Source organism: Natator depressus, chromosome 17 (assembly GCF_965152275.1).
Source record: "Natator depressus isolate rNatDep1 chromosome 17, rNatDep2.hap1, whole genome shotgun sequence".
Lineage (NCBI taxonomy): Eukaryota > Metazoa > Chordata > Testudines > Cheloniidae > Natator > Natator depressus.
In genome coordinates, this window is record NC_134250.1 from 17,235,795 (window position 1) to 17,261,965 (window position 26,171).

At 44.0% G+C, this 26,171-nt stretch overlaps 1 long non-coding RNA gene across 1 annotated transcript; it reads left to right on the forward strand.

Moving 5' to 3' along the window:
* Positions 1 to 25,140, forward strand: LOC142000260 (uncharacterized). The gene is made up of 4 exons (XR_012642201.1): positions 1 to 14; positions 4,849 to 4,969; positions 22,683 to 22,816; positions 25,005 to 25,140. It is a non-coding gene; the product is annotated as an uncharacterized LOC142000260 (long non-coding RNA).
* The last annotated feature ends 1,031 nt before the right edge of the window (positions 25,141 to 26,171 follow it).

Sequence of the window (26,171 nt, forward strand, 5' to 3'; positions counted from 1 at the left end):
GGAATCTAATTGTGGTAAACTCTGTCCCTTCATCTGACAAGATTTGAATTGCAAACTGTGTGTGTGTGTGTGTGTGTGTGTGTGTGTGTGTCGGGGGGGGGGGAGCATATAGTCATGATGTTGTAGTAAACAAACAGCCTCAAATAAGGCACCTAAGAGGCACTGCATTCTGAGAGACCTCAGTTTCCCTTCATGTGCACTCTGGGGAATGAGTGGGTTTTGTTTGTGTTGGGAGGTTCAGTTAAGCACTAAAACACTCAGGTGTGTCTCCAAAACTCTTGGGTCTGCAGAAAGGGGGTGGGAGGCCCATGAGAAACAGGTTTTCGTGATTACTAGCACTTCCTGGTTTGGGTTGGATTAGAAATCCCAGAACAGAAGACCAACATGGCTACAACAACACAGCACAGAAGAAGAGTAGTCTGTCTTTTCCAGTGCTTCCAGGCCAAACTTGATCCTAGACATGCAGAGGAAGAGATGAGGGGTGAAGGCGACTAAACTTTTCTAAACTGCCTAATCCATGACTTTATCACTTTTTTTTTTTTAAAGCAACAACACTGAGCTTTGGGTGAAGATTTAGGTTTTTTGGTTGTACACAATTTGGTCTCAACCATCCATACTCTATTGTAAGACAAAGGTGCTTTAATTTGGGCTAGTCAAAGCCATGAGGAGAGGTATAAGAGCCCCAAAAGAATGAAGAAGTCTTACGACAGGGTTGTGGTCTTAAATCTGGCTGTTACATGAAGGGAATTTGCCTTTGTGAACCCATTTTGACATCAGAGCTCCTGTGTAATGCCCGGAAGCATATGAAGAGATGCATGAGTACTTTACTCTAGTACAGCATATCTGCAGTATTCCGTCCTTTCCTTAGCAAGAAATGTTTAAACCCAGTGCTACTTGCCCATCTCTAGCGGGCTGTCCACCTGGAAATAAACCTCATCGTTACTTTTAGAAAGAAAAGGGGGTAACACCGTTGTCCAGGGCCAAGGTGATTAACCATCAGAACAAACTACCAAAGGAAGTGGTGGATTCTCCATTTCTTGATGTCTTCAGATCAAGACTGGATGCCTCTCTGGAAGATATGCTTAATTAAACACAAGCTAGTGCCTTCGTTCTAGGGGTAACTGGGTGGAATGCTCTGGCCTGTGTTACACAGGAGGTCAGACTAGATGATTTTTAATGGTCTCTTGTGGTCTTTAAATCTATCCCAATTTTTACTCTGCCTTATTCATAGCTAGGCAAAACTTTTGTGTAATGGAACCCAAAATTCAAGAGAATATGTAAGCCACCATCTTCATTTCCTTGAAGTCCTAGCCCTTCCATAATAGGCTCAGAAAACTGCCATTTGAAGAAGAGGTGGCGTGGGGCGAGCAGTGATCGCTGCTACCGATTTGAATTCCCCATGCAGTTTAGTCTGTACTACCATGTCCTGTTTTTGTTTACCTGCCCTTTATTTTTTATCCACCTGTTACAGATAAACAGTCTTTTAGATTGGAAGCTTTGTGGACAGGGATTGTTGTTTACTAACTGTGTTTCTAGCACAATAGGTTGTTTGAGGCTTCTTGGTACCACTGAAAAATAAATGATCAATATTTCAGTCAGCCTGTGCTGAGTTCTGAACTCTCCAGCTTTGGAGTGTTTCACGGGAATCTGGGTTGATTAATGGTTCAGGGTGGAAAGCATGCCATAAGTGATAGTCCCACGTAGTTGTTAGTAGAGACAGGCTGTATCAAATCCTTGGATCCAGGTTGCAATCAGAGTTCACAGTTTGAGCTTCTCTGTAAAGGCCTGAATCTGAATGCTCCAAAACTTGGTCAAGGTTGAATTTGTATCTGAATTCTGAACTCCCAGGTTTGGGAGTGTTTTGAAATTGGTATTTTGCTGCAGCTTGTGAAAGTGAGAGAGAGAGAGAGAGAACGAGAGAGTGTCTGAGTTCAAAGATGAAGATCAAGTCTGTCTTTAGTTTCCATCCCAAAGCCAGGCAAAATTTCATGGCTTTAGCTGAGCTGTGCTTTGACACCCTGACTTCCATAGAGTCATAGATTTTTGAGGCCAGAAGGGACCATTGTGATCATCAGACTAGATTCTTAATATCTATGAATCTAGTCTGACCTGCTGTATAACACAGACCCAGGCATTCTGCATCAAACCCATAATTTTGGACTGAGCTAGAACAGTTCCTTGTAGAAAGAAAGACATCCAGTCCTGAGTTAGAGGCTATATATATATATAGCGGAGAATCTACCACATCCTGAGGTAAATTGTGCCATGAGTTAATTAAATTACCCTTATTGTTAAAAATTTGCACCTTTATTCCTAGTCTGAATTTGTCTACCTTTCAGCTTTTAGCCATTGACTCTCATTTTGCCTTCATCTGCTTTATCCAATCTTTTCCCCATGCAGATACGTATAGACCATAATCAAGTCCTCTTAACCATCTTGAGGACAAGTCTTTCCCTGTAAGGCAGGTTTTCCAGGTCTTGGATAATTCTAGTAGCTGTTTCCTGAACTCTTTCCAATGTGTCAACCTCCTCTTAAAAGCATGGACGCCAGAAATGGACACAGTATTCCAGCCGTGGTCTCACTAATACTGTGTTTGAACTTCATGTTGGGGGTGTGATCTGGCCTGTACCACTGTGAAACAAAACCACTATCACAGCACTCTAGTGCTTGCATCTTCAGGGACTCTGAGCTTTTGCAGAGTACTTATATACTTTTGAAAATTCCACCCTAAGTGATGTAGGGACTTTTGAAAATCTCATGAGTGGCTACATATTCACCCCACACGAGCAGTAGAGCTCGTGGTTTTCTAATATGAGCTTTAGGCCATACGGGCACTTTAGAAATGCCAGTTCTATTCTATTGAGTCTGTTCTGTTTACAGATTTTGAGGCTGGACAAAATGGTGTCATTCTGGCTTCCGGAGCCTTTTCTTCAAGCCAGTTGCTGCCGCACGCTCAAGTATTGTCCCTGGAGCTTCTGAAATGCCTCTGGAGAGTCAGCATTCTGTGCACACATGGTTTGCCTGGATCAGTCTAGCCTCTAGACCAAGACAAATGTTTACACACAATAAGCAAACTGCAAGAGGAAATAGGAGAGAATGTCCTCTCTGCGTGACAGACGGTGGCTGTGCTGAATTTGGGGACAGCCTGCTGTCTTAGGGAGCCACACCTGACTTAAAGGGGTCCGTCCATTTTCCTCTGCTCCTGTATGTGGGCCCTCCCCAACATCCTCATGTTAGTCCGTATTTCCTCCTCCATGCTATCATTGCTAAGCAAGTGCAGGGACTAGATCTCTCTCGCTTTGTACATATACATGCTGAGATACAGGTTTTTATGTCCTGGGTACAGGCTCAATTAGTTATAGTAAATGTCCACATTGCAGGTGGAAAGCCTAGTTCTCCTGCTATCCAGACCACAAGGATTTTCAGTACTTTTCAGGCGCCTTTCAGGGTGCATGGCTTATTGGAACCAAATCTTTGGTGGTTCACGCAGTGCTCATTCCCTCATCTTCTCCTGACAGCTGCCCCATTTTTAGCTCTTCTTTCCTCCTATCCCTCTCCTACTGATGCTTCTCTCCCCTTTTTCTCTTCTGCTGTTCTCCTGTTCAGCAGCTGTTTCTTACCACACACACTATTTTGACTACTTGGTTAACTATTTATCCAGGTGGAGCTGTTCTGTTGTCTTTAATCTTTCTGTTTTCCATATACAAATACCAGACTGAAGCAAGGAAGACAAAGAGCCCACAAGCCCTGCAAGTTATAATGAAAACGTTGTGTTAGCTTTGGCTTAAATTCAGCCTCCCACAAATCGGCTGTCCACACAAAATCCCCTTAATTTTAAATTCAGATAACCTTTATAGTTCATGTGGTCCTTTCCTTTCCCTGTACAATGGGTCCCTGGCCCGGTCACACCTGCCCTGCCCACGGGAGAAGCTGTGTCATCCTACGGGACTGGCATGGCTTTATTTTAATAGCACTTTATTTTAATCAAGGGCAAATGTCGCAAAGCGCTTGGCACACCAAGCGATTTGCATTTACGTTGATTGCTGGAGCCGGAGCTGCTGTTAAGTAGGCAAAGCTGCTAAAGGAAATGAGGTAGTCAGGACAGGTCTGAGGGGAACAGCACAACACTGTCCATAAGCCAGCCATCAAACCCTGGTTTTGGCATGCCCCTTCTCTTCGTGTTCCTCACCAAAGCACAAAGAGGACTCATGCTAGGCAACGTGGACACTGTGCTAGTCAGAGCATCCAATAGTGGGAAGGTGTTTATACCTATCTTTAACTTGTCCCATCTGGGGGTTATGCAGTCTCAGAGGGTGACTTTTCTACCCTGAAACACAGGGGTTCTGCAGATAATTCCTTTGCATTCCCACTAGTCCCAATGACCATTTTGTGCCCAAATTGATCATCTCATCAATGACGGGGGTTGTGGTGGGAAGGGATTTCCCCACTTCTTCCAGGTTAACAAGACACACAATGCCCTGGACATGATTCTAGTACTTATCCCAATGGGGTGCAGGGATTAAACGTGGACGGTGGTATCATTCCAAAGCATGCCACACCTGATGTTGAAAAAGTGAGTATGTGACACCTTAAGGGGTAAAATGGAGAGTTGGAGCTGCTTGTGGGTCTCCATCAAAGGGCTATGGAAAAAGTCCGGAGAGGGGTGCTCATGAAGAACACAGACAAGGTGCTGGACAGAGACCTACTTCATTCGGTGGCTCAGTTCCAGCTGTCTCTGTGTTACATAACATGAGCTTCTTAAAGGTACAGTTCCCCACACAGGTCGAGGACTGCTTATGAGTGCCTGGGCCAGGGGGGATGAATTTTTGTACTTCTCTTGGACTCTAGTTTACTCCCAGAAGATGAACAGTTTTGGGGTTTGACTAGAGAGCTGAACTACCCAACCAGTGAAAGGCAGACTATATACCAGTGGAGAAACTGAGGCACGGCTGCAACCCGAGAGTGACAGGTAAGAAATTCCTGCATCCTTATCTCCAAGATACAGCATCTGCCTTCATAAGTGTAATGATTTTATGACCCTTTTCTCCGAAAATGGTGAGTTGTGCACCTACTGTCCGCCTCTTCCTCCTCTCACACTGTCTGTACACGTGCTTGAGCTGATGTTATCTGCTGCATTGCACTGCCCTTGTGTTTGGTGTAACTGAGCTCACTCACGCTGGCTATGGTTATGTGCAATCCTCTGCATGTTAGGTCTCTAAGTGGCAGGTTTTTCAAGTGCTGAGCACTCATAGTTGGAGCCAGATTTTCCAAAGTGCTCAAGACCCACCAGCGCCCATCTAGAGAAGGCCAGATCCTCAGAATCACTCAGCAGCCAGCTTGCACCTGCTGGGCTGAGCTCCTTGGCAAATCTGGCCCTAACTCCTGTTAAATACAGACACTTACTGCAGTTAAACTAATGCTGCCTTTTTCTGATTTGGACCCAACATGCTGACTGACATGACACCTAACGCTCGCCATTTATGTTACAAACTCCCTTACCGCCTATTAAATAAGAAATTGCTTCTTCACACTATTCTGCTTGGGTGTAGCTTTTGCTGTTTTTTTCCATCCATCCATTTTTTTTAAATATAAAAATTATATATAATATGCATGCTGCAGGAGACGTGTAGGCAGGATGCCGAAGGTCAAAGTGATTTACACACAGGCAAATTGAAGGCTCAGTGCCATCGGAGGTATGAAAAGTATGTGTGTGTTCACTAAGGAATTAGCAGGATGTGGGGTCTGGATTTAGCTTCCCTGCCATATTTGCTTGGAAAATCTCAACTTTGAAATGTAAAAGGATCAGTGAGTTTTTGACACTTAATGCAGGGCTTGCCTATCCATTACCAGAGGAAGGATGGTTCCGTGGTTAGGGCATTAGCCTAGAACTTGGGTGACCTCGGTTCAAATTCCCTGCCACAGATTTCCTGTGTGACCCTGGGGAAGTAACTTATTGTCTCTGTGCCTCGGTTTCCCCAGCTGTACAATGGGGATAATAGCATTGACCTGCCTCACAGCGGTGTTGCAGGAATAAATGCATTAGATTGTGAAGTGCTTTGAGATCTACTGATGAAAAGTGCTATGTAAGAGCCAGGTATTATTATTTATTATAGAAGCAGCTAAATTGTCATAGAACTGCAGTGTGTGATGGCTCTGTGGATATTTCCATTTTAAACTGTCCCTTTTCTCTGCAGTTTATAACTCAGCCTAAATATTTATTCTGGTAATAGTTGTCTATAATGCCAGAGAATGGAAAACCCTGAGCTTTCCTCTGCTGACCAGCCTACCCCCAGGGTTTTCTGTGGTAGAAAAAAAATATGAATTGAAAATAAAAAACTGTATACCCTCCCAACCCCCAAATCCAGATAACATTCTCTCTTCTGAATGAATATGGACACCAGTGGAGCGCAGAACTGCCTTCTCTGCAGCCTGTCGGGGCGTTCTCTTTATCAGTTGTAGTAATTTTGCCCATAAAACAGTGGTGCCCATTACCCATGAGCATCCCGCAACCTGGGAGGCAGCACCAAAGATCTGATAAATCCCTCCCTGGCCCCTGCAAGCCAGAGTGTGGGTGTGATTATGAGCAGATCTCCAGTGTGCTCACAATGAGGGGTTGTGTATGCATGCTGAGTGGAATCCTGGCCACAGTGAACTAAATAGGAGTTTTGCCTTTGTCAGTGAGGCCACAGTTTCATGCCCTGGGCTTGTGCCAGAGTTCTGATTTGCACAGACGTTGGGGGGATTTGTATGCCGAAAATTGGGCCCGGGTATAGAAGCCCCACCCCCCTTGTGAGGTAGGTATTGAGAATAACCCACTTGGACACATGTAGCCAGTCCTGGCTGATGGGTGAAAGCTCCTCTTGAGGTGCTTTTAATGATGTTTTATAACCCTTACAATCTCATTCTCTCCTATGCCTTTGGGGAGGGGGATCCCCAGTGGGCATGTGGCTTTACAAAACCTAGCACCAGGGGGCTCTGATCGCAGTTGGGGGAGTGCTTCTGTAAACAGGGTCTATGGAACATCCTTCTCTCTCATCTTCCCCTGTGGCATTCGTGGCTATATAGAATGGCTGCAGGCTGCACTGACTCAGACATGGAGCAGGGAGAAGACGGTGGGTTATTGAATTCGCTTCTCGGTAGAACCGAGCGTTCAGAAGTGCAGGGAGAGGCAAGGGGAATGATTTTAGTTCCCCTGTCTGCCATCACAATAACTAAAAGCAGATCCAGGGAAGCCTGCATCACCTGTTGCGTAAGCCAGTCTAACAATGACACCGCCCGGCCTCGAGCACTGGAGCGGGTTCCACTGTACCTTCAGGGGGACAATGCCAATTCATTTCAGGCCTAAAATAACACAACATTTGAAACTAATGAAGGGGCAGGGAAGGTCACACCTAGATTAAACACAGAAATTGCCTTCTGGGTCCCAGGCAAGAAGCAGCTTTACTTAGCCAGGGTTGGTTGCTTTTTTTTCTGTTTTTTTTTTTTGTTTGTTTGTTTTTTTTTAAACTTGTTCTTTGAGGGAGGTATAAATTTTCCAGGCTAAGCAGTGCATGAAGGCTGACTTCTTGTGTTGCTCACAATGTGAAAGGAAAGTTGGCAGATCTCCACTCTATTGTGAAGGGACGTATAAAATTAAAAAGCTTCGGCAGGACTTCCTACCAACTGACCTTATCGAGGCTAACATGCACTTGGCACTTCTTCATTCCAAGCGCGCCCGGCTCCAAAGCTGCCCAGACGTACCCCAGGTCCGCGCAAAGCGTAGAATTGGCAGTCAGGAATGAGCCCGTGGAGTTATGCTATCCCTGTCAGCCCAGCTTGGGAAAGAAAGGACATGTTCCAGCCCTGTGTTGCCCCCTTTGTGCCTGCTGCTGGGCCTCCTTCCCTGCAGCCCCCCTGGTGGGGCAGACAAGGGGAGGGGCCAAAGGGCAATGTGCTCTGACAATCCCCAGAAGCCAAGTGGTCCTTTTAGAACCACAGACAGCTGGTGCAGGTTAGCTGGATAGCAGAACAACTGATCAGAAATTGAACCCAGGCAAGTTCCTAGGAGGTGCCACAGACCAATCCACAAAATGCTGTTGCTTGAACGGGGCTTGTATTAAGGGTGGGTCCTGTGTGTAGCATCCCCTAATTTAAAATGGCAATGGCCCATGAGACATACCCCATTACACTGCCATGTATGTGTATAGGTCCTTGGGCTCTGGGGGTCGTGCACTCTTACAGTACTTGGTCCCTATAGTGAACAGAGTCCTCTGCATTTGTATTTATTCCCATGGTGTGCCAGGAAGTGAATCAAGCAGCTATCTGAAAACAATTTTTCTGACCCCTTCGCCATTTCCTTCTTATTTTGGCCCCAGCAAGGTAGAGTGTGGGGGACTGGCTTAATGACCTCTACCATTGTGCCCTCTGCATTGCTGGGGACAGTTGTGAAACGTGAGACTAACAGTGCAGAGTGGGTCTTTCTTCTGTAGTCATCATGATGTGGCAGAGGAATGGTAACGGTTACACAGCCTTGTGCATGAGCTCATCCAGGCTGTTGGAGGAAGAGAGAGCCACAGGAAATGACATGGATTCTTGTTACAGCCAGGCTGGAAGAGGGAATGAAGTGGGGGTTGGGGGAGAAAAAATGATGCTGACAAAACAAAAAACAAAACAAACAAAACCCCAACACCCCCTGCCAACAAAGGACACCGCTTTTGTCACATTGTAGTTAATTGCCGTACCGTTGCCTGATCTGTTACCATTAGAACAGTTGGCTGCGGAAGGAAGGGGAACACTAACAAACAGGCCAGTCCTGGTATCTTTCAGTCTCAAGTTCTTTTTGAATTTGATTGACTTAGACGTTCCTGAGCTCATTACATTACTACTACTAGTAATTGTAGTAGAGTAATTGTAATGTAGTGACTAGTAATTGTAGTAGAGTAAGGTGCAAATCACCCTCCCCTGAATGCTGATCCAGATCACAGCTTTGCTATTTGGACCCATCGCTACAGTGGGCTGAACCAGCACTTCAGATCTCAACATCCTGGGATTCAGATGAGTTCTGAATTTTGCTGCTTGCAACACCCCTGGCTTGCACAGGACGTTGAAGACATAAAGAGCTAAGCATAAGGATTACTGTGCTGTTAAGAAAAGGAGTACTTGTGGCACCTTAGAGACTAACAGATTTATTTGAGCACAAGCTTTCGTGAGCTACAGCTCACTTCAGCCGATGAAGTGAGCTGTAGCTCATGGAAGCTTGTGCTCAAATAAATTGGTTAGTCTCTAAGGTGCTACAAGTACTCCTTTTCTTTTTGCGAATACAGACTAACACGGCTGTTACTCTGTGCTGTTAAGAAAAATGGTAAATGCAGTGCTTAGTATAAGGCTACTGGAGTTTAAGTATGGTCGCAATTAGAAAAATAGCTAAGAATAGACAGTGCTAAGAATAGACAGTCCCTATTTATTTGTTTGTGGCTTCCAGATCAAATTTGCCTTGTTACAAATCAGAAGATGGTTTCTCTAATAGCCACCTCTTCTCTTTCTGCCTCTTAAATATTCTACAGTTGCATCCTTAGCTCTTGGGTGGCTGGTATGTGAAGCACAATGAAATCCAGTGCGTTCTCCTTTAGCGGCACTGTCTAGACCAAGTCGACGTGCAAAAACTTGCTGGTGTCCATAAAATAAGCAGATACAACGCACAGGCCCACTGGGAGGTTGAGAAAGGTGCTTGTAAGCTGATGCACCTGTAGCTGAGCCAGGATATGAAACCAGGTCTCTTGAATCCTAAGCCAGTGCCCTATCCCTGGATCAGTATGTTGAACAAAGCTTCCAACAGCAGAAGCATTCCAGTCCCTTCCTTTAGGGTGGTCTTTATTTAATACTTTAATGTCAGCTGTAAACAAAACTGTAATGGACTTTCTAGTTCCTTTCTGAAACCCAGAACCTGCTGCCTGGCTTTTCTCTCTATTCGGTTTCAGAGTAACAGCAGTGTTAGTCTGTATTCACAAAAAGAAAAGGAGTACTTGTGGCACCTTAGAGACTAACCAATTTATTTGAGCATAAGCTTTCGTGAGCTACAGCTCACTTCATCTCTATTGAGGCTTTTCCCACTGTTCCCATCTCCTCTCAGCCTTCCACCTGGTTGGTGCAGAGCTCATCCTCGTCCTTCCCGTGACCCTTATAGGAAGTTCTGCCTCTGAGCTTTCCCTTGACCCTGGGTCATCTGACTCATCTGGCTAGCCAGAGCCTTGACATAAGGCACTTGTTAAACAGGTGCTTTACAGCCACATCATGCCCTAAAGACGAGATCGTCCTTCAGTTCCAAACTCAGGCTTTCTGGGTTCACTATCTCAGCTTTTTGGCCTGAGCCTCAGAATACCAGTTGTCGATCCAGATGCAAACATCTGTGAGACAGTCTCATCACTTGTCCTCCCTGGCTTGCATGTGCAGTGTCATACTTTCCTGTACCTACCACATCTAGTCCCTCAAAGGCTGCTATCGGCAAAGAAAATCAGCATCGATAGGGAGTGTTGTCTTCAGCACAAGGTTTTACTGTGTATTCTCATTTTGCCCTGAGGACTTACAGTTGAATTTCTAGATGTAGTGTTTCTCTGTTGTTTACTTCTACCAAAGCTTCTGCTAACCAATGTTAGTAAATTAACAGTTTAACAGGAATTGTAAAGCAACTACAGATGGATTTGGGCTTAAACATTGGATTGGCTTTCAGGTAATCTAAATTCAATTCCCACCTCTGCCACACCCTTCCTGTGTGACCTCAAGCAAGTTACTTATCCTCTCTGTTTACAGTTCCCACCTGTAAAATGAGAATCATGCTTTCCTCCCACCATTTGTCTGTTTTATTTATTTACATTAGAGTAGACTTGGAAAGATTAGATTTTTATCTGTAAATGTAGATTGTCAGTTTGACTGTTTACAGTGGAAAAACTATTTCCATTTAATATAATTGAAATTTAAAGATAAGAAAGTAAGAAAAAAATGCTGCTTTTGAGAACTTAAGGTTTGATTTAAGGAGGTTGACTTTGTAAATTTTAACCTGTGATGTTGACAATTTGTGCGTTAATGGTTAAAAAGCTTTACACTTTTTGAATCTCAGTGTCTCCTGTCATGAAATAATTGTCTGACCTCCCCATAATTTCCTGCAACTGTGAAAATTTAAACAGCTAAAAGTAGAGAGAGTTTAAAAATAAACATTGAGATTATCCATCAAAATTATATATATTTTTTTAAAAAATGGAATTCTGCCAAACTGGGAATGAGCGACAGGGGATGGATCACTTGATTACCTGTTCTGTTCATTCCCTCTGGGGCACCTGGCACTGGCCACTGTCGGAAGACAGGATACTGGGCTAGATGGACTTTTGGTCTAACCCAGTATGGCCATTCTTATGTTCAAACCTGATTATAAGCTCTTCAGGGTAGAGATGCTTTCTTACTCTGTGTCTGCATAGGGCATAGCACAATGTGGATCTGTTCTCAGTTGGGGCTTCTAGGTAGTACTATAATGCAAATAATAAATATGAATTGCTGGTGCTGACTTTAATGATCCCTAAAAGTTTACAGAAAAGTGGAATTTTAAAAAAGTGACTCAGGAGAAAGTGCAGTTTCTGCACTAATGAAGGGAGCAGCCTCCTACACTGTTCTGAAGGTTCCTGGGCTTGCAAATGAATTTCAGGTTTATCCTTTAAAAGAATTGCAAAAATTCTAATAATTCTTATGTTAATGGTTTCTCTTAATTAAAAACTTGCAATTGATCTGGTCAGTGAGAAGACTGTGGAGGCCCAGTGTTTTGCAAAAGTCTCTTTAAATCAGTCAGATTGCAGTTTAAATCCAGTGAATTTAATAATTAAATAGCTAGGGAGTGATGCTGTGGTGGCTGTATAATGACATGATTAATGTGGTGAATGTTTGCTTTAAGGAATAGCATGAAGTACTACTTAAACCCCAATCTTTTTCCTCTAGAAATTGGATGTGATTTTCAGGGATCCTTTACCCTCAATGTAGAAAGAAGCTAAAGCCCCCAACCCCCCCTCCCCCCCCCCCCCCACAGATTTTGTGCACCTCAAAGTTTTAGGGCTGTGTGCGTCAAACCTAGGTGTTTGGTTCAGTTCACTTTAAAAAAAAATAATTAAAAATTGCATAATAGACTTGGGGGGTCTGAATTTGGATTTCAAACACTGCCCCCTAAAGTTTGCGTATTCCAGGAGAGTTTAGTGTAATAATTACTAGCATATGATTTATTCAGCAAATTCCCCACAGTTCGATTCACAAATTCACTGGTCTTCTACCAGTGTATTAATTTCTCATTCTACTGTTGCTTAAAGTTATATCCCAAATACCTTCTATGAATAGCTCTTGGTAAATAGGTACTGCACAAGCGGTTAATTGTTGGAATTCAAAATTCTAGCTGCATTGGTTAGTTCTGACTGGATACATAGGGCACATGGTATAGTTCTTGTTCTGAAGATGGATCTGCATAACTCTTATGCTCAGGTTTCCAGTGTAAACACTCATGTATTTGTATTAAAGATTGGCTTTCTGTACATGTTCTCTTAAAAGCCAGTTTCTATGAACATTGCTGCCAGTTAACTTGTTTGCTAGAATATCTACAGAAAGCAAATGCAAAGAAGGTTCTAATGTAATTGGAGTGAATTCGTTTTAAAATGTAAATGAACACTACAGGAAACATTTTTTTCATGATTTGCTCAGCTTTAATGCTCAGACTTTTCCCATATACAAAAGTAGCTATCTGTCTAGGTACTTGTATGGACTTCTTCTTCACTCCAGTGCCTGAGCACCTCACAATCATTACAACACCTTTGAGATAGGGAAATAACTATCTCATTTTACAGATGGGGAGCTGAGGCACCGAGCAAGTTAAGTGACTTCCCCAAGGCCCAAAGGAAGCCTGTAGCTGAGCTGGGAAGTGAGCTTAGGTCTCTTGAATCCCACTCCAATCCTTCCAAAGCTAGTTGATCTGTAGGTTAAAGACAGAGATTGAAATCTGCATACGAGAGAGAGAGAGAGAACGGTCAGTGTCCTCTCCCAGTAAACCACAGCAACTCCAAGAACAAAATGGCCACTCTCTCTGCAGACAAGGTTCAGTTCTTTAAAAATGTAAAGGCCTGGCACATAGGCAATGTAGACTCCCCGCTTCATGCCTCAGCATTTAGATGTGGGAGTTTGGCTCAGGGTGTTCTCTACCCCAGCATTATGTATTTAGTGAGCAACTCAGCAACCCTGTCTAGTCAACCATGACACTTTAAAGGCTCAGGTTTAATTGGTGCATTAGAAAGGCACAAGTAGCTCGTGGATCACAGAAATGTGCAGTGCTAGGGGAGGCTTCTGTGAATGTGCAGGGAGGAGAGGGGTGATGACATCAGCCTAGGAAGCAGCAAGACAGGTGCAGAGCGATTCCCTTCCCCCTCCTCGCCCCCCTCCCCCGAAGATAAAGTATCATGTGGAATAGCTGCAGGTGCTGTTTTGGTCCTAGCCCCAGTGCTACTTACATTTCTTAGGCCTAAGCCCATCGCCAGCATCACCTCACCTTTCGGTTACTCCGGCTGTTGTGTTTTGCTGATCCCCTTGGGTCAAGGCTGTTAGTGAGTGTTCAGACACCTGCATATATCTGCACACCACACTAACGTGATGAGACAGTCGCCATGGCAACACTTTCATTAAAGAAAACAGCAGCATATTAAGCCCCTCCACTTTTTCAGCATGAAGTACGGAGGGTCCTCCGGAACTGCAAGAAACTGCTTCTGCACTCTCTGTTCAGTTTTTCATGGACTATGGGGGTCTTGCATTTGAAACCCTTTGATGGTTCCCACTTCCGCTGGCTCCTTCTCTTCCGGAGCTGAGTACTGATGTGCTGTGTGAGAGAAGCAAGTCCCTTTACTCCTAGGGCCTGGGAAGATTTTGTAAAAAATAAATCACTACTGGGAAATTTGCAAACTGAGGAATGCACATTATTCTTAGTTTATCTATAAGCTTCAAAGGAAACCATTCCTGTCCAATTCAACTCTATTCTGCCATCTCGGGGTCTGAAATTATCCAGCAGAACCAAACAGTCTGAGGTTTATGTCCTATCTGTAAAATGTTGCCCTTCTAGAGACACTTTCATCCAGATTCTCAGAGCACTTCACAGACATCTAATACATGTATCCTCACAACACCCTCTCTGAGATGGGTCCGCATCATTTAGCCTCATTTTACAGAAGGGAAAAGCAAGGCAGGGAGTTACGTGATATACTTATCCTCACAAAACACTAAGCTCTCCAGTATTCTCCCCAAGCCTTGCAGTGTTCAATCAATGCTGTAATACATTTATCCGAAGAAGGTTACAGAGCCCGGAATAGAATCCAGAACTCCTAACCCGTCCTGCTCCACCCAGTTATATGCTCCAACCTCTTGACACTTAGTTCCTGTCCCTTGTACTGTCCCTTTAAAGTTTGAGTAAGGTGACCCCTCCCGCAGCACACCCACCCACTACGGAGTCTAATATACTGCAGGTAGTAGGGTGACTGACATGGAAAGTGGAAGCACTGTTGGATGCATTGGCAAGAGTTTTTTTTGTATTGCGTACGAGTATCGGAGTTTTATATCTTTGTCTGCTGGTGCATCCTGGATTCATAACTACGAGCTTGATCTGTCATTTCAGAGCTTCTTGAGAGTCCGTGTTGTCCAGACTAAGCATCTAAGGTCCTGTCCCAGTATTAACTGAGTTCACTGTGGAACCTGGATGGATTATTTGGGGGGCAGTCTCTGCTTTTGTCGTCCTAACATCATAGCCAGAGAACCAGAGGGCATGATAAGTGTCCACGGAAGTGGGGAAGATAACACAGACATGAGCAGAATCATGCAAAATATTCAGAAAGCAGCAATTTGGCCCAAAAGGCCCAGCTGACATAAAATCCTGGAGCAGGTGGTGAGCCAGAAAGGTTTTGAAGCAGAATGTTTGCTCAGAGTTTTCCATGAAACATCTACGGCTCTTAGGTAAACAGGATTAGGTAGCACCCAGAGCACGATAAGGACATATCACTACAGAGTTGAATGATGCAAGAATGAGATCAACTCAAAAATATTTATGTTCGGTCTGTTCTGCTACACCCATGCTTCCCCTGCCAGAGGAGCTGCAGGTGCCCTTCCTGCCCTGTGGCATCCCCACGGCTGCCCAGTGCTTGGTGACAGCCGTGCAGGAGCAGTGTCACCAGTCAGTGAAACATCTGGGCCCAAACCCTGCTGGTCTCAAAGTCACAGTGCTAGTGCAGTAAGGCTAGCAGGATTTAGCCTCTTTGGGCACTTCTTCCTATCACCCTTCAGGTGTCAGGTCAAGTAAGACGAGGGTCTAAAGAAATGGTGGCAATGCAGTTTAAGGGATAAAGCACTGGATTGGGACACAGGAGACCTGGATTCTGTTCTTGGCTCTGCCACTGCTCTGCTGAGGGACCTTGGACAAGTTATTTTACCTCTTGGTGCTTACCTGAATGTAAAATGGGTAATGATCCCTACCTCCTTTGTAAAGCACTTTGAGAGGTCTTGATGAAAAGCACTAGATAAAAGCAAGGTGGTCGGGGGCATTGTTGTTTATTACTAGTGATCAGTTTTGTTTCCTCTCCTTAGCCTGGTGCAGAGAGCTCTCCGTACCGCTAGCCCCATGACAGGGCTGTTGTGCAGTGAGGCTGCCCGCATAGTGGCCGCTCGGGAGCGCGCATGCCATGGAGCTGTCTCTGTGCTGACTTCCACGTAGACCAACACTGTTGATAGCGTCAGGATCAGATTATACAAACTCAATTGTCCTACTATCCCGTGCAAGTGCTGCGGAGGGTGGAGAGGTGCTGCTCTAGGCTAGAGCAGCAGTAGCAGAAGGAATGAGTGCTGGGAGGTAAACACATTGCAGCCTTGGAGCCCTGTCCTCTGTTGGGGAGGGTGGATTTCCAATTAGGTTTTAATGGGCATGAATTTCACTCTTATTTTGCAGAATCCTACAACTTTCAGGGCATTCCTTGCAAAATCCGCTGACATGCTCTGGATTTACTTGCTATATAATGCAGTGCAGAATAAAGTCTAGGAGTTTTCTCCCAGAGAAACAGGCTTACGTGCAGGATTCCCTCCTCCCACCCCCCCCCAACAAACATAGATCGTAGGGTTCAGCTGCTTACTGTACATTTAATGTTGCAGCAGATGACAAACCTGGTAATGTTTATGTGAAATATTAATACTCCCTGGAAATAGGCCACAAAGTAACTATGTAAGTGGGTGTTCTGCTTCCTAGAGGCAGTCTGGCCCAAAAAGATAAGAGGCAAGAACAGGAAGTTGGTCGAGCAAGTTGTGTGTATTTCTCCTTTTAGCTCTGGGGCTTTTACAATGACAAGCCAGACAGGGCCTGCAAAGCCTTTATCAGATCTAGGTATTACCCTCTGGCAGGGAGTAATTAGTGGTTTAGTGGATTACACTGTTTGTTTGTATTGTGCTCTTGTACTATGGCAATAGGAGAAGGAAAATATTCAAATAAGGACAGATTTCCCTGTCTGATTTTGCATCAGGTGCAGGCATGTACTGCGTGGAGGCTCCCTTAGAGCGAGTGCTGATTTGCCATTGAGAGCTTGATTTTCAGTCTTCTTCCTGGACTCCAGGGGAACATCCCCAGAGAGTGGGATAACCAATGGTGCAAGTAGATTTTGACTCTTACTGGTACCGTACTGACCCCCCCCACCCCCCAACCCAACCCTCCTCCCTCACAAAAAATGTTCCTTGACTAGAGCCCTGCATGGATACAAATTTATACCCACGGATGCAGATATCCGCAGATAGAAATCAGTATCTGCTGAACCGCAGGGCTCTCCCGGGAACCGCAGTGGCAAAAGAAGCAAAACGTGGGGCTGTCACTCCCAGGAGCCAGCTCCCCGTGCCAGCAGCTCCTCCAGCATGGCTGTACTGCCCCCAGCCCTTCCACGCACCTGCGTCTCCTGTCTGGGCTCTGTACAGCCCTGCCAGAGGACAGAATCCGAGTCTCATACTAGGTGTTTGGTAGACAACCCTTGTGTAACCAGTGCTGGCTGGGCCATTGGTAAGGATAAAACCTTGGGACCTGTAGTGCTAAAAGCATGAACCTCTGCTGTGCCTACATTGAAGGATTAAGGTACTTATCTGAGAGCCATCACTGTAGTACCGGAGCATCTCTCGCTCTTTAAAGTATGTATCCTCATAAAGCACCCCTGTGAGGTAGGGAGTCATCCTCATCTTACAGATTGTGAGCTCAGCCTCAATGAGTTGCCTGAGGTCATAGGGGAAGTCTTTGGGGAACAGAACCAGGCTCTCTTGAATCCCAAGCGAGCACCCTAACCACTGAACTGTCCTCCCTGTCACAATGGGAGGACTAGCCCCCGCAAGCGGCAGCGGAAAAAGGCTCATTAACTTCTGATGGGGACCAGTTGCTAGAGAGGCACAGAGATGCATCCTTTCTAGTGTGAGTTATGCTAGCATTCAAGTGAGTCATTTCCCACCCAATCAGATGATAACCCCCCTTCCTTACCTTGCTTGTTTTTCATGAACCCAAGATACCAGCCATGTGAACCTTTCGTAAGCAGTAGAAGAAGAGAGAGAAGTCCCACATTCTTGGGGCTGAAAGAAGAAAAATACCCCTATGGAATTTGCACTGCTAAGAACTTTGCATAGTGTCACTAGGAAGCAGTTAAATGGTGAATCTGCTCTGAGAGGAGACTGCAAATGACATTGTGGAGTTCCATGTGTATTGCCTCTCAATGATTTCTGCATCAAATATGCTTAGTTTACTAATATAAAGAGAAGGAGGACTTGTGGCACCTTAGAGACTAACCAATTTATTTGAGCACAAGCTTTCGTGAGCTACAGCTCACTTCATCCGATGAAGTGAGCTGTAGCTCACAAAAGCTTATGCTCAAATAAATTGGTTAGTCTCTAAGGTGCCACAAGTACTCCTTTTCTTTTTGCGAATACAGACTAACACGGCTGCTACTCTGAAACCTAATATAAAGATACTTCTCTAAATCCCATCCTTGCAGACTCAACCTGGGCTCTGTGAGTCAAGCTGGGCTATTTCCTTCTCATGCAACATTGCTACTGACAGGTCAAATTAGGCCTTTATTGCCATCTGGGCAACTCCATTTGTATTCAGAGATGTTGCACAAATGTAACTAACTAGAGCTTAGTAAACAATCCTGTTGATGATGGACAAGAAAAAAAAAAAGAATAGAACCCAGCTCATTCTCCCATTGATCTGTTAACTCTGCAGGGCTAACAGGAGTGAAAACCAGTAAAAGCGTCACTCACAGAAATAAATCAGCAGATCGGAATTTGAAATTAATACATGCAGGGACCAGATCTGTTGAGTAAGAAGGTGCCATTTTTCAGTACAGTCACATATTAGTCAGGGAAAGACTGTCTAAAAGCTAATAAAGTGTAAATTGCTCAAATAAACAGTTGGGCCCAGGACATTATATTCTATTGAGTGTACAATTTACGTATCCATTTAGAAGGTGTAAAACTTTACTGAGTCATTTGCTCAAGATCACTCAGATGAGACCCCACACATACCGAAGGACCCTGTATATAGCACAAAGAACTAGTATCTGAGGCTAGAATTTTCAGAAGCTCATAGGATCCACAAATGGAGCTAGATTTTCAAAACCATTCAGGTACCTAAATAAGGGCTGGCAATACCACAGCCCTTTTGAAAGTTTGATCCCACCTGTCTTAAATCGGTTTCCATTATTTTAAGGCTGTTTTGAAATAGTAATACTGAGTGCATGTCATAGTTTCAAGGGTAAATGCACCTGTATTTTCTTTTCTGTGGTCCCTTGAGGGCACCTTCTGAAAGGTTTCTAGTTCCTAGCCATCATCTCTCTCCCTTCTGACTGGGGTTTTTAAGGCTGCACAGCTCCCAGAGCTACACTCTGATATCCCCAGCAGGCTAGTTTTCCTAAAAGGCCAGCATCTGGGTTTTGCTTTCTCTCCACGGGCTGTGACCAGTGTATTGCCAGCAGTTACACAGCTCCTTCTAAGCAAGCACATCTATTCTTAAGGTAAAAGCATTAGAGAGAGATTGCAGATAAAACAATAGAAGCACCTATGCACATGCTAAAAAGCTTACCAGAGATCACCCCAATTCCAACCTAGGTGCAGGAGTCAGTCCTTCAAATCCCGCAACTGGGTTTTCACTGTGGTTACAAGTTCATATCAGTATTTAGATCAGGAACCAAGGCCTCAGGGCTTTTTATCCTAAAAGTCCTTTCTTTGTCTGTTTGCTGTCTGGAGAATCCAGTTTGAACCAAAATACGTGACCCTCCCCATGCGGTGGTACCTCTCTAGAGGTGTTCTGTAACCTGAGAGATTTGCTTTAATTATCCCCCTCTGTTTTCACTTCCTGCTGGAGCTGTGGTAGACTTTTCCTCCTGGAGTGCATACAGTCCCTAGCCCACAGCGATACATAAACCATTCGCAATATGGGCTCCCAAAGATATTGTCGGAAGTTGGCCTATCTGCCTCGGAGTTTTCGGGGCTGCATGAACATCAGCTAACTAGACCTTACAGCATGCCATATCTTTATTTTATAGATGGGCAAAGTGAGGTTTAGAGAGAGAAAGGTGAAGTGACTTCCACAAAACCCATCAAGGGATTCCTTAATGGAGTCAGGATTAACACTAGGTGTTCCTGGATTGCAGGTCTCTGCTTTAGACCACCAAGCAATGCTGCCTGCAGGATGAGAAATAGGGCGGGGCTGGACAGTTATTTGAATAATATGCTCCCTAGTCATTCATTTTAGGGTTGATTTCTTTATCGATGATTAACTGAAGCATTTCAGTCCTCATGGAAGGAAATAGGGAGGAAATGGTTTGTGTGTTGTATTCATTTATCAGGTATTTGTTTAAATGCCTTTTACAGTGGCTGGAAATAGAACTTGATTGCACGTTCTTGGGTACAAAAGCCATGTTGGACTGTGACTGAAGTGGCAGTTACTTGGACTTCGACTCCCACTGTCTTTCCTGTACAGTAATTTTCTTGTCTTCTTTCCCTTTCTTCCCCATCTAGGCTTCTTGCCCCTAGTACAATATATACTGCTGTCTGTGGTACAGCTGCAAGCATGCTCCATCAATGTCAGAGCCCACCCATTAGCTGGTGTGTCAATGCCAAAGGAAAATGTATTCTGCTGCTGCTTATCCCTGCAGAAGAAATTTTCCTATCTTTCCCTTCTTAACACCCCATTCAGATGGTGTATAATGGTTTGTCTGAATCTCTTGCCTCTGCATCATTGGGTTGGCCATCTTGTGAGATGTCAGTGTCGACCGGGAATATTACAAGTTGAGGTGCACAAAACAATATTTCCACAAGCTTTCACACCGCAACGTTCAGATGCAGGGCTTGATCCTGCGATGAATGTTAAGCAGAGTTCCAAAGCAGATGCAAAGTACCTTGGGGAAAATTTTATTTAATTGAAGGATTGGGGCGTTAGTTCGGGGGGATTTGTGAGCCCTCAAATTTCTGTTTTCTACCAAGTTCAACAAAATTGGCTAGCTTTGCACTGAGAATACAATTGCATTTTGAAGTTGCCTAATGAGTCTGCTTTTGACTCCTTAGCAATTTAAAGCAGGAGATACATGGGTACATCTAACCATAGTAACAAAATGCCCCAAACCCTAGCATTTTTACTAGCCTCCGTTTCTGCTCGTGCTGTTATCCTGAAGTCTGTGCATGACTGCTGCCTCTTCCGGAGAATTTAAGCACTTCTGCTTCTAGCTACAATCAGGAAGTTCAGAATCAATATGAAAATGAAAAAATGACTTGGAAAAAATGAAAAAAAAAAAAAAACTTGGTTTTTTAACTTTAAAAAAACCAAACAAGCTTGTAACTTCAGTTCAGGCTCTAGGGAACAGTTCAGGTTAATTCTTACTTTATCTGAACTTGTTATTCCTGAAACCTTCCCTCAGCCCAGATCTGAAACACAAGTGCATCTCCAGTGTGAACCTGGAACGGTGTTTCTGTGTATGCCACATTCTGAATTCCTCTATCAGGGCTTAGACAAAGCAGCTTCCATTGATTTCAATAGAAAGTGGGCCTTGGTGACAGCTGAGTTGAGGAGGTTAGGTTTTGGACCCATATTGGGAAGCAGAGACAGTTCTGCATTATCCGCAAGTCACTTCCCATTTTTCCCTCTCTAATCCATTTAACAAAGGATTCAGTTTTGTAGCTGTCAGGGTTCCCTCCCCACTCTGAACTCTGGGGTACAGATGTGGGGACCTGCATGAAAGACCCCCTAAGCTTATTTCTACCAGCTTAGGTTAAAAACTTCCCCAAGGCACAAATCCTTCCCTGTCCTTGGATGAGTACTGCTGCCATCACCAAGTGAGTTAGACAAAGATTCAGGAAAAGGACCACTTGGACTTTCTGTTTCCCCAAAATATTCCCCCAAGTCCCTTCACCCCCTTTCCTGGGGAGGCTTGAGAATAATCTACCAACCAGACCAGACCCTTGGGTTTTTAGTGTCCTAAAAACCAATCAGATTCTTAAAAAACAGAACTTTATTATAAAGAGAAAAAAAAAGTAAAGCACCTCTGTAAAATCAGGATGGAAGGTAATTTTAGAGGGTAATAAGATTTAAAACGTAGAGGATACCCCTCTAGGCAAAACTTCAAAGTTAAAAAAAAAAACAGGGATAAACCTCCCTCTTAGCACAGGGAAAATTCACAAGCTAAAACAAAAGATAATCTAATGCATTTCCTTCCTATTACTTACAATTTGTAATCGTAGCTGCTTAGTTCAGAGATGGCTTTAGGAGATGTATTTTCCCTGCCCTGATTCCTCGCTGACCCGGAGAAAGCACAAAGAAAACAAAAAAGAAAAACCTTCTCCCACAGATTTGAAAGTATCTTCTCCCCTTATTGGTCCTTTTGGTTAGGTGGCAACCCAGGTTATCTGAGCTTCTTAACCTTTTACAGGTAAAGGAGGGATTTTATGCTACCCTTAACTGTATGTTGATGACAGTAGCAATGGGGAATAATTGTAACAAGGAATGATTGGTCCAGTGATTAGGGGAGGCCAGGGTTCAATTCCTTGCTGTGATATGGACATCATGTGTGACCTTAGCCAAGTCCCATAGGGACAGATTTTCAAAGGTATTTTGAGGCCTGAAAATACAGGTAAGTACCGAGTGGGATTTTCAAAAGCTTAGGTATTTCTGAGAATCTCACAAGGGCCCAGATTTTTATAGGTATTTAGGCATTGCTGAACTCAACATTGCAATGCCAAACTGATTTATCAGCCGAAGTCTTATTTTCCAAAGGGATTTAGGCACTTAGTTGACAGTCAATGGGATTTTGGCTCCTAAGTGCCTAAACCCCTTTGAAAAATGAAACTTTGGTTCCCAAATGAGTTAGGCATTGCAACATTGAGTGCAGGAATGCTTTTAAATACCTGGGCCTAGGTGCCCATCTGCATCTCTAGGTCCCCAAATTCCTTTGAAAATCTGGCCCTTAGCCTCTCTCTGCCTCAGTTCCCCATCTGTAAAATGGAGATAACACTGCCCTGCCTCCCAGGTGAGTAGTGAGGATAAACGTATTTGATTGTGAAGCACTCACTCAGATACTACAGTGCTGATGGCCATATAAGTACAATACATAGATAATCTAGAGTTTTTCTCTCTTGTCCTCTAGTAGCTGACACACAGAAAGGATAAAGGATATACAACTACTGCTCATTATTGAAGATCTGATTTAGATCAAGTAGCAGAAGCTTTTGGGTTTTGGAGCAGAAGGATCAGGGACCTAGTCTTGGGTCCTCAGCGAAGGTGAGTGTGGTGATTTATTTTCTGTTTGCTTCCTTCTTGGCTTCTTCACGTGGATTTGTTTAAACTAGGGGTGGGTCCACGCAGCAGTTGGGTACACATATCTGCACTCGCTCTGCTCGAGCTAGCACCTAAAAATAGTGCTGTGGCTGCAATAGCAGGGGCGGTGGCTCAAGTGGGATTGTATGTAGGTAATTAGCCCGGGAGTTGGCCTGTGCCCCTGGAGCTACATTGCTATTTTTAGATGCTAGCTCTGCTCAAGCTAGCGAGTATACGTCTACCCCAGCTGGGAATCGCGTCTCCCAGCTGCTCTCTAAGAAAGATGCTAATGTCCATAAGAAGAGAACTCCAGATGGGGGGAAAAAAATAAGCCCCACCGTTCTGTTCTGCAAAATTCTCACCAGCTGTTGTTGAAATTTAGTCAAAAACAATATTTCGGCCTCCTGGCTGCATATTAACATTAAATGTTTTAGAAAAGTGATGTCATACTGGAAAAAGGTGGGGAGAGGATGGCTGCCAGAGCTGACTCTCTCCCTTTACAGGGATCCCAAGCAAAGGTTAACACAGATAGTTGGGTGACATTGAAAAGTTTCCACCTGCAAAAGGTGGAGTGATGAATAAACTCCTGATGTTAACTGTGCCATAATACAGCAATTGAGTGCGACTCTTGTGACAGTACAGAACAATGGTCTATAAAGAGCCTTTTGATGTATACAGCCAATTGTTTTAGGGCCCTGCACTCAGGAGACCTGTGTGCTGTTTGGAGCTGTGCCACTGACCTGCTGGGTGACCTTGGGAAAGTCGCTTCACTGTTCTGTACCTCAGTTTTCCCATCTGTAAAAGGGAGATAAATACTGACCTTCCTTTGTAAAGTGGTCTGAGACCAATGCGTGAAAAGGGTTATGTACTAAGAATTATCACTAGACTAGGAAGTCTACTCATATTAAATACTAAAACAAACAATGTCAACTAATAGGAATGTTGAGGCAGAAATTTTAATGGAAGATAGCAGAGACATTCTAAGTGAAGTCCAACATCCCCTTTGTAAGGGTGTGTGTGTGTGTGTGCATGCGCGCACACACACCCGCTCTTAGATCATGCATTGTGACAAGACTGCTGCAATAGAGACTAGGGAATCTCTTCATTTGTTTTCCAGTTGAAATAGAAAAGCTGTCTATGTGGCAACTCAACCAGGCAAGCACACTTTATAGCAAATGCATTTGCTGGAAACGGTTACGCTCTGTTCCTGAAAAATATCTCCTCTATGTAGATAACTCAGCACGGTGTTAATAATGTGAAGTGGGATGGGGATATAGACCAGTCACCTTCCCCCCCCGCCCCGGAAACTTCAGAATACCTGGCTTTGGATGCAATCTGATCCATTCTAACTTGCTCTTTGGAAGTATATTGATGAGGTCATCATATCTGTCCACAATGGTTTAGCAGAGCAGGAGTGGCTCCATCACAAGCAATAAAAGTACCCCAACCTTCTGCTTGATAGGGTGATAGAATTTGTATTAGGATCCCCCTCCAAGCACTGCCTCAATGCCACAATGATATGAGCATCAGCTAGTTATTGGGTGTCATTTTCAAAAGTGGGTCAGTGATTTAGGAGCTTATGTCCCATTTTCAAATGTGACTCACGATTTTTCAGTGCCTAAATTTTGGATGCCAAAATTGAGATGCCTTAAGGAGGCCTGATTTTTTCAGAGCATGGGTGATGAAACCTTCACGGTGTCTCAGGTAGGGCACTCAGAATCACTGTTCACCTTTGAAAGTCTTGGCCCATGTCCCATTTTCAAAAGTGATTTAGTAGCCTGTTTTATTGAAAGTCAATAGTACTGAGGCATTTTTGAAAATGCAACGTAAGCTCTTAAATGACTTAGGAGCCTTTGAAAATGTGACTTTTTCTCTTATTCATCTCAAGTAACTACTTACTCAAGAATCTTCATTTCAAGTGATTCCCTGGACACTGCTGTGCAAGGCATTCAACATGGCCTATCAGCTAAAGAATGAAAACCCTAGCAACAATTACATTGTTTTCTATATTTGCATCACTTAAGTATTAGCAGAAATGATGACACACTGCGGAGCTGGCAGTAAATTTGTTACTGATGCCATCTGTAAGAGCCTCCCACTCATGATGCTAAAATTAAATTTACTTAACTGTTTGTTTTACGTTTCTCTGCAGGTCTGCCTCCCAAGCCAGCATAACCCGCACCAGAACATGGATCGTTGCTCAAACTGTACAGCATGACAGACCTTCTGGAAAGTATATCATAGCCACGTACCAAAATGGATATTGCTCCTTCATATCTTTCTCATCAAAGATGGTAGGATATCAGCCCTAGTATTGGACAGTGGAGTATTCATTCTTGTTTCCCTTCCTTTGAATATTCCCAGGTGCACAGAGTGTCATGCAGACTCTTTCTAGGTATTGTCCACCTTCTGTTAACAATGTGCAGAGTTGCCAGATCTCATGACTTGTGATAGGGGACTTACGGGCTTAACTCCCATTAACTTACAATGGGAGTTAGGCACTTAACCTGCTTAGATGCTTTCGTAAATCCAACTATCTGCATTAGCACCTTTAGGTTCTTCAATATTTTTGTAAATCTGGCCCTCGTTTTACTTGACGATTCAGGTCGTGGAGTCATGTGATGTGAGAATCTGAGCTTTCATTTTAAAAAGAAAGTGAGTTTCTAGCCTTTGTGGTTACATAAAAAGTGTGATCTAAGTTCACCCGTAAGCCTCATAAACCAGGAAGTAAATGAAAGGAATTCCAAATGTATTATTATTTGTAAAATCATGCCAATTGCCAGTTGTCAGTTGCATGATTCTGGGTGCCCGACTCAGGATTTTTGAATGTTTGAGGTTGGCTGTAAGGAGACTTGGTTTGGTCAGCAGAAAAAAAATTCCATATTGAATTGAATATTCTGTTAGGATCTACACTGGTGGTATAAGCCATGTAACCGACACAGAGCTATATTATCTTCAGTTATGCCCAAACTGGACTCTCCTACTATGCAAATAATGCTAGGTTTATGGGTATTGTCTAGTGGGTGTGTAGTGAGAGCAGCACTGGGCGATTGCAAGATGCTGGTTTTCTGCTGTTAAACAGGGAAAGTGATCTCAGTTGTCTTTTAGCCTATCTGGAGATGTTTAGGACAAGAAAAAGAAAAAGAAAGAGAAGAACACCCAGCTCGGAGGCTTTGAGACAAATACCATAATGCTGAAACTGGCGAAGTCGGATTCCTTGCAGATAACTCAAAGGTGCAGTAGCTTCCAGCACACCTAAGCTTCTAGGCTGAGAAACGGCAGCTCTGTGGTGTGTAGGGAAGGTTAGGAAAGCCAATCC